A 12859-nucleotide genomic window follows, 5' to 3' on the forward strand; every position below is an offset into this window, starting at 1 on the left:
TTTCCCAAACATTGTGAAATGAATAACTGAGTCACTACATTAACCCAAAATAATTTAAAATGTAAATGTAAAATTGTCTAAAAAGGAAAATGACCTAAAGTGTAAATTACTGGAAATTGCACCATGGTCTTTATTACTTTGCATAAATAAATTAAGGTGGCCATAACATTTTATATTAAACAGAATGCTCTCACCTACAGCCCTGAAAGACAGTGTATGAGAACCTTATTAAGACTGATCACTTCAGGTGCAGAATCAAGATGGCGGTGTGGCAAGATGCGGAGTTCGCGTCTCCCCACAACTAGGGTGCCTGCAGGATGCTGGTGGGAGACCTTGACACCCAAGGTGATGGGAGGAACCCTCAAGCAAACTGGTAGGATGTGGGGGGATTAAGGGGGGAGGAGAAGTGGAGGTCAGATAGGACTGGCACCCCTGAGGGGTGGCTGAGAGGGGGCAGTGTTTCCCATGCCTGGAGGGACCCTTGGGGGCTCAGATCAGGGGGGAGCAGGCTCAGTGTATCCCCTGCCCAATCAGCTGGAGAAGTCTGCACAGCTCTCAGGCTCGGTCCTATAGCCTCAGAGGCCCCATCTGGGCCACGTGGGTCCTGGGGGCATAGGAGGGAAGCTGGAAGAGAGCAGGAGAGGCAGGCAGGAGGGGCCCTCCAGGACTGGAGCAGTGGGAGAGGAGTGGAGGGCTTGGCCCTGCCCACTCGAGCCTCAGAAGCCTACTGAGCTCCCAGGCCAGGTCCCCTGCCTTCTAAAGTCCCCTCCAGGCCACATGGGTCCTGGGGACATAGGAGGGAGGTGGGGGGAGAGGAGAGGCAGGCAGGAGGGGCCCTCCAGGACCGGACGAGAGGGAGAGAAGCTGAGGACGTGTGCCCTGCCCACTCGAGCCCAGGAAGTTGCTGGGCTCCCAGGTGGGGGCCCCACCCTCTGAGACCACAGGCGGGAGGCACATCTGGGCCCCTTCTGTTCAATAGAGCCTAAGGCCCACACTCCACACCCCCAAGGGCCTTTTTCATCCCTGGGGGTCCTAAGCATAGGACCTGCCCACCACCCAAACCCCGCCCCTGCTTAGGCCCCACCCTCCACAGCCAAGGCCTTTTCCACCTTTTTTTTTCTTCTCCTCTCTTTTACTATTGTGGTTCTGTTTTACCTTCTGGTTGTTGTTTCATCTATATTTTTATTTTAATATTCTTTCTAACATATCTGTTAGTTTCCTAGTCTAATTTTATTTTTTTACTTTGTTATTGTTCTCCCCTCGCTTTTTTTTTTTTTTTTTTTGCCACTCCGTGCAGCTTGCGGAATCTTCGTTCGTGAGCCTGGGGTCAGTCCGAAGCTCCTGCACTGGGAGCTCCAAGTCTGAATCACTGGACTAACAGAGAACCTCAGACCCCAGGGAATATTCATCTGAGTGAGGTCTGCTGGAGGTCCTCATCTCAGCACCAAGACCCAGCTCTACCCAACAGCCTACAAACTCCAGTGTTGGAAGCCTCAGGCCAAACAACCTGAGGAAACACAATCCCACTCATCAGAAAAAAAATAAGATGGCAAAAAAAAATGTCACAGATGAAGGAGCAAGGTAAAAAACTACAAAACCAAATAAATGAAGAGGAAACAGGCAATATACCTGAAAAAGAATTCACAGAAATGATGGTAAAGATGATCCAGAAACTCAGAAATAGAATGGAGGCATGGATTGAGAAAATACAAGAAATAATAAAGATCTAGAAGAACTAAAGAACAAACAAACAGAGATGAACAACACAATAAGTGAAATGAAAAATCTACTACAAGGTATCAATAACAGAATAACTTAGGCAAAAGAATGAATAAGTGAGCTGGAAGACACAATGGTGGAAATAACTGCTGAGGAGAAGAATAAGGAGAAAAGAACAAAAAGAATTAAAGACAATCTCAGAGACCTCTGGGACAACACTAAATGCAACAACATTCAAATTATAGGGGTTCCAGAAGAGGAAGAGAAAAAGAAAGGGTCTGAGAAAATAGTTGAAGAGATTATAGAGGAAAACTTCCTTAACATGGGAAAGAAAATAGTCACCCAAGTCCAGGAAGCACAGGGAGTCCCATACAGAATACACCCGAGGAGAAACACTCCAAGACACATATTAATCAAACTAACAAAAATTAAATTCAAAGAAAAAATGTTAAAAGCAGCAAGGGAAAAACAACAAATAACATACAAAGGAAACCCCATAAGGTTATCAGCTGACTTTTCAGCAGAAACTCTTCAGGCCAGAAGGGAGTGGAAGGATATACTTAAAGTGATGAAAGAGAAAAACCTACAACCAAGATACTCTAGCCAGCAAGGATCTCATTCAGATTTGATGGAGAAATCAAAAGCTTTTCAGACAAGCAAAATGCTAAGAGAATTCAGCAGCATCAAACCAGCTTAACAACAAATGCTAAAGAAATTTCTTTAGGCAGGAAACACAAGAGAAGAAAAAGGACTCACAAAAACAAACCCAAAACAATTAAGGAAATGGTAATAGGAACATACATATCGATAATAACCTTGAATGTAAATGGATTAAATGCCCCAACCAAAAGACACAGACTGGCTGAATAGATACAAAAATAAGACCCATATATATGCTTTCTACAAGAGACCCACTTCAGACCTAGGGACACATACAGACTGAAAGTGAAGGGATGGAAAAGATATTCCATGCAAATGGAAATCAAAAGAAAGCTGGAGTAGCAATACTCGTATCAGACAAAATAGACTTTAAAATAAAGACTGTTAAAGGAGACAAGGAAGCACACTACATAATGATCAAGGGATCAATCCAAGAAGAAGATATAAACAATTATAAATGTTTATGCACCCACATAGGAGCACCTCAATACATAAAGCAAATGCTAGCAACAATGAAAGGTGAAATCAACACTAACACAATAATAGTAGGGGACTTTCACACCTCACTTACACCAATGGACAGATCATCCAAAAAGAAAATAAATAAGGAAACACAAGCTTTAAATGACACAATAGACCAGATAGATTTAATGGATAATTACAGATCATTCCACCCAAAAGGGGTAGAATACACTTTCTTTTCAAGTGCACACAGAACATTCTCCAGGACAGATCACATCTTGGATCACAAATCAAGCCTCAGAAAATTTAAGAAAATTGAAATCGTATCAAGCATCTTTTCTGACCACAACACTATGAGATTGGAAAACAATTACAGGAAAAACACTGTGAAAAACACAAATAGATGGAGTCTAAACAGTGTGCTACTAAATAACTAAGAGATCACTGAAGAAATCAAAGAATAAATAAAAACATACATAGAAACAAATGACAATGAAAACACGACGACCCAAACCTACGGGACGCCGCAAAAGGAGCTCTATGAGGGAAGTTTATAGCAATTCAATCTCACCTCAAGAAATAAGAAAAACCTCAAATAAACAATCTAACCCTACACCTAAAGCAATGAGAGAAAGAAAAACAAAGAAAACACAAAGTCAGTAGAAGGAAAAAAAAATCATAACAATTAGAGCAGAAGTAAATGAAACAGAAATGAAGAAAACAATAGCAAAGATCAATAAACTTAAAAGCCAGTTCTTTGAGAAGAAAAACAAAATTAATAATCCCTTAGCCAGATTCATCAAGAAAAAAAGGGAGAGGATGCAAATCAGTAAAATTAGAAATGAAAAAGGAGAGATCACAACTGATACCACAGAAATACAAAGGATTATATGAGACTACTACAAACAACTATATGCCAATAAAATGGACAACCACGAAGAAATGGACAAATTCTTGGAAAGGTACAATTTTCCAAGACAGAGCCAGGAAGAATTAGAAAATATAAACAGACCTATCACAAGTAAAGAAATTGAAACTGTAATTAAAAATTGTCCAACAAACAAAAAGTCCAGGACCAGATGGCTTCACAAGCGAATTCTATCAAACATTTAGAGAAGAGCTAACACCATCCTTCTCAAACTCTTCCAAAAAATTGAACAGGGAAGAACACTCCCAAATTCGTTCTGTGAAGCCACCATCACCCTGATACCAAAACCAGAAAAAGGTATCACAACAAAAGAAAATTATAGAGCAATATCACTGAAGAACACAGATGTAAAAATCCTGAACAAAATACTAGCAAACAGACTCCAACAACATATTAAAAGGATCATACACCATGATCAAGTGGGATTTATCCCAGGGATACAAGGATTCTTCAATATATGCAAATCAATCAATGTGATCCACCATATTAACAAATTAAGGAAAAAAAACCATATGATCATCTCAACAGATACAGAAAAAACTTTTGACAAAATTCAGCACCAATTTATGATAAAAACTCTCCAGAAACTGGGCACAGCGGGAACCCACCTCAAAACATAATAAAGACCAAGTATGACAAACTCACAGCAAACATCATACTCAGTGGTGAAAAACTGAAAGCATTTCCACTAAGATCAGGAACAAGATAAGGATGTCTACTCTCACCACTATTATTTAACATAGTTTTGGAAATCCTAGCCATGGCAATCAGAGAAGAACAAGAAATAAAAAGAATACAAATTGGAAAAGAAGAAGTAAAACTGTCACTGTTGGCAGATGACATGACACTATACATAGAAAATCCTAAAGATGCCAGCAGAAAACTCCTAGAACTAATCAACAAATTTGATAAGGTTGCAGGACACAAAATTAATGCACAGAAATCTCTGGCATTCCTATATACTAACAACGAAAAATCAGAAAGACAAATTAAGGAAACACTCCCATTTACCACTGCAACAAAAAGAATAAAATACCGGGCTTCCCTGGTGGCACAGTGGTTGAGAGTCTGCCTGCCAATGCAGGGGACACGGGTTTGTGCCCCGGTCCGGGAAGATACCACATGCCGCGGAGCAGCTAGGCCCATGAGCTATGGCCACTGAGCCTGTGCGTCTGGAGCCTGTGCTCCGTAATGGGAGAGGCCACAACACTGAGAGGCCCGCGTACCGCAAAAAAAAAAAAAAAAAGAATAAAATACCTAGCAGTAAACCTACCTAAGGAGGCAAAAACTTGTACTCTGAAAACTATAAAACACTGATGAACAAAGATGACATAAACAGATGGAGAAATATACCATGCTCTTGGATTGGAAGAATCAATATTTTGAAAATGACTACTACCCAAAGCAATCTACAGATTCAATGCAATCCCTATCAAATTACCAATGGCATTCTTCACAGAATTAGAACAAAAAATTTTACAATTCATATGGAAACACAAAAGATCCCAAATAGCCAAAACAATCTTGAGAAAGAAAAATAGAGCTGGAGGAATCAGGCTCCCCAACTTCAAACTATACTACAGAGCTACAGTAATCAAGACAGTATGCTACTGGCACAAAAAGAGAAATATAGATCAATGGTACAGGATAGAAAGCACAGAGATAAATGCATACCCATATGGCCACTAATTTACAACAAAAGAGGCAAGAATATACAATGGAGAAAAGACAGCCTCTTCGATGAGTGGTGCTGGGAAAACTGGACAGCTACATGTAAAAGAATGAAATTAGAGCACTTCCTAACAGCATACACAAAAATAAACTCAAAATGGATTAAAGACCTAAATGTAAGACCAGACACTATAAAACTCTTAGAGGAAAACATAGGAAAAACACTCTGACATAAACCACAGCAAGATCTTTCTTGACCCACCTCCTAGAGTAATGAAAATAAAAACAAAAATAAACAAATGGGACCTAATGAAACTTAAAAGCTTTTGCATAGCAAAGGAAACCACAAACAAGATGAAAAGACAACCCCCAGAATGGGAGAAAATATTTGCAAATGAAACAACGGACAAAGGATTAATGTCCAAAATATACAAGAAGCTCATGGAGCTCAATATCAAAATAACAAACAATCCAATTAAAAAATGGGCAGAAGACCTAAATATACATTTCATCAAAGAAGACATACAGATGGCGAAGAAGCACATGAAAGGATGCTCAACATCACTAATTATTAGAGAAATGCAAATCAAAACTACAATGAGGTATCACCTCACACCGGTCACAATGGCCATCTTCAAAAAAGCTACAAACCATAAATGCTGGAAGGGGTGTAGTGAAAAGGGAAACCTAGTTCACTGTTGGTAGGAATGTAAATTGATACAACCACTATGGAGAACAGTATGGAGGTTCCTTAAGAAACTAAAAATAGAACTACCATACCATACAACCCAGCAATCCCACGACTGGGCATATACCCTGAGAAAACCATAATTCAAAAATAGACATGTAGCACAATATTCATTGCAGCACTATTTACAATATCCAGGACATGGAAGCAACCTAAATGTCCATCAACAGATGAACGGATAAAGAAGATGTGGCACATATATACAATGGAATATCAGCCATAAAAAGAAACGAAATTGAGTTGTTTCTGCTGAAGTGGATGGACCTAGAGTCTGTCATACAGAGTGAAGTAAGTCATAAAGAGAAAAGTAGATACCATATGCTAACACATATATATGGAATCTAAAAAAAAAAAAAAAATGGTACTGATGAACCTAGTGGCAGGGCAGGAATAAAGATGTAGACATAGAGAATGGACTTGAGGACATGGGGAGGAGGGGAAAGCTGGGGTGAAGTGAGAGTAGCATTGACACATATACATTACCAAATATAAAATAGCTAGTGGGAAGCAGCAGCATAGCACAGGGAGTTCAGCTCGGTGCTTTGCAACAACCTAGAGGGGTGGGTTAGGGAGGGTGGGAGGGAGGCTCAAGAAGGAGGGGATATGGGGATGTATGTGTGCATGTGGCTGATTCACTCTGTTGTGTGACAGAGGCTAGTGCAGTATTGTGCAGTTATACTCCAATAAAAATCTATTAAAAAAAATCAGCTCACACACACACACACACAAAAATGAGTGATCACTTCAAGATAGTACACATAGATGCTCTCTACTGGTGATATAAAAATGGAGATCTCAAACTGGAATTCAATAACATTTTTTGAGATCTTCAAATTAACTGTAAACTCTTTAAAATAAACATATGATGCATATATATATAAACATGTAAGTATATAATATATATGTCATACATACTGATGAGAGTATTAATAAATATGAGTGTACACTCTATAAATGGGATGAATGTGGATGTTACAGTAAGATGTGCAGTGTTTGAATATAGGTACTTTCCCTCTCTATATATGAGGTAAAAAAGAGGATAACCATAGTAGCTACTTCATAAAACTATTGTGATAAATAAATGGGATAATACATTTAAAATAATAAGAACAATGCTTAGCCTATAGGAGATCCTAGATCAATGTTATACATCATGATCATCATTCCCACCACCACATCCATCATCATCATCATTATCATCATCACCATCTTCACCACCAAGTACAACAGGTGATTTCCGTCTCTATATTTGCCTTTGGATACCAAGTAGTCCCACTGGACATATCACAGCCTGATAAGAAAAGAACAAAGGCAAACTTAATAGGCAAATAACCCTTTCCTGTCATGTGGAAGCCAAATAGTATCATGCTCCATTGCAATGATTTCACAGTGATTCAAAGAGAAGACTGTTAGGACAATGTTGAGTCATCTCTCGGCACATGGTAGTACTGAAGAGTCATTCCCACTCTCCCATTATCGGGTTAGAAACAGTAAGAATAGAAATTTATTTCTAGTCTTTGGTCTATGTGTATTTCTATATTATTAACATTAAAACAGTAACATTTAACCCTGAAATCAATGAGAAATGTTTCACTTTAAAGGGTGAACTATCTACCACATAAGTATAAGAAATATTTCAACAATAGAAGGAAGATCACTTGTCTGTCTGTCCTCATAACTGACAGGTTGATAAAAGCATTGGACTGTCAATGGATCTTAAATTCTCTAAGCCATAAATTTTTTCTGGCAAAGTGAATGAGTTTATCTTAGAAGTCTCATGAGGCTCTTAACAGTTGGTGATTCAATACATCACACAGAAATTATATCATCTTAATGTGAGCCGTAAATATACATACTGCTTTTTGATCAATGTGGATATCAACAATGTTTAGTGGAATAAACATCAAAATAAAAATTAGAAAGAACAAAACTGTGCAAGCAGTAAGGGCAATCTCAAAGACATATCGGTCTACAATTTAAGGAGCTTACTATCATGGACTTAGGTAAACTGTGTTTTTTTCTAATTCCATAATAATAAAAGATGACATACCTGAGCTACTGTGATTCTGAATCCTATCCATGACCAGAAAAGCTACACATAAGCGTATGTAATGTATATCCATCTCCCTTAAGAGACTTCAGATACTAGGCTAATTAAAGTAAACATTATTCTATTCTTACTTTATAAATGCTTAATGTACTATTGAATCTTAATAAATATTTAATAATATTAGGAACCAACAGAGTGACAAAGTCATTTTCCCTTTATAGATACAGTGTTTTAACTGAAGTAAAGGAATTTTATAAAGTCCAAATGTTCTATAACTAGAGTATTCAGAACCCATAATTGTTAAGAGACCTCCATAGCGGTATCTATATTAGCATTTAAATGGAGCAATATTTTTTGAAACCAGTACCTCTGTTGAAATAATATGGTAGATTAACAGAAAACAATCTGTTTAGCTATGATGTGACATTTTTCAATAAAATACATAAACTGCTTCAAAAAATTGCCCAGAATAGATTTAATCCATTTCTTTTATTTAATTTTAGTTCCAACTAAACTTTCTATTTCTCACTCCAGGAAAATTCCTTCAAAGCTATTCTTGGTTAGGACTAATAAAACTGACATGTATATGTGCTTCTATGTAAGACTGCATATACATGTAGCTATAAAAAAAATCTGTGCAGTCTTTAAAGTTTGTATTATGAGGAAGAAGAACTGAAGACAAAATTAGATTTGCTTTTGACAGTGAGTTTCAAGCTTTCTATGGAAAAATAAAGTGACTTTTTCTTTGTTTTTGTTTTGTATTTTTTTTGAATGAATTTTATCCAAAACACTCCCTTCTTTTAAAATCTCTTCCCTAGCTCTTCTAGTTAGCTGGGATTACATAAAGTGAATTTGAGGTATAAGCCATGGTTTGGGTTGCTTTTTGCATACCATGTGTACTGTGAAGTAGAAAAAGTTCCTTCACGGACCAAGCAAGGAAAGGAGAAAGAACACGTGTGTGAAAAAGAAAATGTGTCATCTTCCTTGGTCCCGCACCCTTGTATCTTCCTAATGGACTCTCCTCCTTTTCCCAATGTATGTTTCGATTTCTTGAAACTTAAGGTTTTTGAATGACAAATTTTATAATACAAAAATTTATAGAGACTCAATAAATATGTAGGAAAATGGATAAGGCTAATTATTGAATTTCTTTCTTTCAACTAAAACTATAAACTCTCCTAAGTAGAAAGTATATAAATATCTTGAGTTTTTTTTTGAAGAAGTATAGTAATTTCAAGGACATACATTCCAAATGGTGGGTTAAGACAATTGATTTGTCTCATGCTATTACCAGAGTTTATAAATATTTGTTCACACTGAGATTTATTCAGAATTGGTTGAGGTTGTCGGATGGACATTAGATGAAAAATTTAAGCTATGCTCAGATGGACTGAATATAAATAAAGAAGTAGGTTTAATTTTCAGAGTATCTTTGATATCACTTAGCTATCTAAATATCATTTAGAAGTTTGTTATTTTTTTAATTCAATGCTTTGGAAAATGCAAAAGTGTTTCAATTCAAAGCACTGTAGAGAATTTTAACACAGGATTAAGATCTGCTGTGATTCTATGTTCAGAATATCAGAACAAAGCTTAATTTCAACATTGCATTCTCCAAGATATAACCTCCAATCAGGTATAAAAATGACTTCTTGTTGTCACTGCTGTTTTTAAAGCACTTAATCCTGATGCTTACTCCCTACTTCAAAGATGGGACACCTGCTCAATTCAGAAAAGCCTGTGCTAGACAATGCATATGACTGAATGACATCAAGTAATGACCCCTGGTCTGTTGTCTAGGGATAAATTATTGTTGGTTCAGTAGATTACACTCATTCATTTTTACACTTCAACACGGAAGAGCATGTATTTTATAGGGCATCACAGTTACTTAAATGTCTTAGGAAATGTCTCTATACATAACCATGTGATCAATACGAACAAACTTAAAAAATAATGATTTCATCTCTTTTTGTTGTTGTTAGTATTGTGCCTATATCTTTGCACATGTTAAAGTGATTAAACAAGAAGTCATTAGACTGAGGTGGCACTAATGCCTTGGTGGCCTATATAAGCAAATCAAAACCTACGCCAGAGTCAATTCCATAAAGGCATTCATATCTCAGAAAAAAAAATTTAAGAACCACCAATCACAAACAGCAAACTAGGCTTTCCCAAATAAGGCAATGACTTAAGCTACAGCCAATCAACGTCCTTGCTGTGCTTCCGGGTCTGCCCTGCCCTATGAAAGCATTTCCCCTAACTCCAGTCGGCAGAGCACTGCTAGTCACTTTTGGTTTGGCCACTGCAGGATTAAAATCTATCTAATCAAGTAAACTCTTGAAAATTCTAATCTAGCTCAGTTTATCTTTTAATATAAAGAAAGATTATAAGAGAGGAAATGGTTTGGACCAAATTGTAGATACGCTTTTAACAGCCAATGCATCCAACACTGGGTGAAAAACACACATGTGGAGTAGAAAGAGCATATTTATCTGACCCAAAAGACTAAACTAACATTTTATCAGATATAATTCTAGATAATTTGAACGTTGGCTAATAGCATTCAGGTAAGAAACCTGTCTAACCAGTTCTGCTATTTTCTAGATAAGGGCAGGTAAATTCCAAATTCTAAAATCCCCTTTGCCACTGTAGTCAGAGAAGATACTGATGATGTTACACAAAAAGCATCCTGTTTTTTTTTCTTGTTACTGTCTAAGGCAGGATTAAGAACCTAAGTTTAGGTTTAAACCCCAGTTTAGATTCAATCATGAATTTATTACTCCAGCAATAAAGAGTTAACATTAAAGATATTACTCTCATTTTGATGAAGAAAGCATAGTATAGATGGAACAATATGTTGATTTCAGATTAAAAAAGAGCAGAACTGTAGAGTCCTGGGTGAAGAAACATAAGCGATTCTGGTGTGGCAGATATAATTTTATTTTCCTCAAACCAATTCATTTTTCCACTCATCACACAAGAAGAATATATTACCAGTTACCTCTTGCTGCTAAGTGTAACTCTGTTCTGGACACAGGAATATGACATTTTAAGCCTGGTTTTTGAAATGTCCTCTATTCTCTTGCATAATTATTGGCCTCAGTCCTCAGGGGTGAATTCAAAGAGTTACAATAGACAAAGCCATACAGTGGAAGAAGTCTGGATACTTGTATCATTATACAGATTCTGTGGATTTCAAGAATCAGGTGAGCCGAAACTCTGCATGCCTTTCATTCTTTCTGGAGATTCTGGATTTGATCTGTGGAGACTGAATGATGAAATTCTGTGTTGTCACTCTTAGGGCAAAAGTGAGGGCAAAAGTGAGGGCATTCTATGTGTAAAAAGAAAGATGAAATGTAACATTTGGAAAAAGGGATGGAGGAGACGCCTCAGAGAGTCACTTGACCTTCACTAAACTATGAAATTAGAAATTGTTCTAAGACACTGAGATTTGGGTTTTTTTTATTAGAGAAATTATGAATTGTCCCTCTTAACATACACAAAAATACTGATGGCAGTATTTTAAAAATGGTGTTTAGATCAAAATAACCCTTTTGAAAAGTATGACTGAAAAACATATAATTATTGTAAACTTTGAATATTTAGAGACTTAGAATTCTCTGTGCATAGTAATATGGATACTAATTAAAGGGTATGGTCAGCCAAGAACATGATAATGTGGACATGAATAGTGTGAATTAGGCACAAGAGGATCAGTAATAGAAGAGAAATTCAAAACAAAAGAGAACAGAGCTAGTGCAGGGTTTTAAAATGTCATAGTTAGGAGGAAATTAAAAATTAGTATTTGAACCCCCAGAGCCTATCATTTAGATTTTTGTGCATATGGGATTGATTTACTAATAAAATATTCATCTAGGTCCTACCATCATCTTAGATTAAATTTTTTTGTCTTAATTTATAGAAAATTTATATCCATTGTATTTCATTGTATGACTCCCATTGATTTCTCCCTTAACATTTTCATTAACCTCCTCATTAAGAAGCATTCCTAATCTTATTAATTGTTATTTGGTAGACCACATCTGACATGTACAGTAGGGATAATATTGCCAAATTGGGCAAACAAGTTGAAAACAACACTGTGCATGGTCTAACCTAAGAAAGATTACTGTTCACTGTGCATTACACTCTAGGAAGTTTAAAGATTATTAAGGGAAATAATATGTCTTTAGTGTAGAATCACTATCATAATTCCATCTGTTATCATTATTTTAAAAAGTGTTATGGGAATAACGCTTGATCAGGTACTCCTTAGAATTAAGTATATCCCAGATATAAATCATTTTCTTATAGGTGCATTTCTCAGTTCCTTAGAAGTAAGTATATCCCAGATATAAATCATTTTCTTATAGGTACATTTCTCAATTACCTGCTTTGTATTGTTTCTTTCAGTGAAACACCAAAAATGTCTTAGCAATCTTAAAATGAATAGTTTGTTCCTATATAACATACTCATCAACAGGAAGTAAAATACAGATGCAAATAAAATCTTATACTCCTTCTACTCTTTTTTTCTAGCAGCATCAGTGGTTCTGATAATGATCCGCTCTATTTTTCTTCATGATAATAACAATCTTTGACATTGTCTCATCCACAA

The sequence above is a fragment of the Globicephala melas genome, chromosome 3 (assembly GCF_963455315.2).
Source record: "Globicephala melas chromosome 3, mGloMel1.2, whole genome shotgun sequence".
Taxonomy (NCBI): domain Eukaryota; kingdom Metazoa; phylum Chordata; class Mammalia; order Artiodactyla; family Delphinidae; genus Globicephala; species Globicephala melas.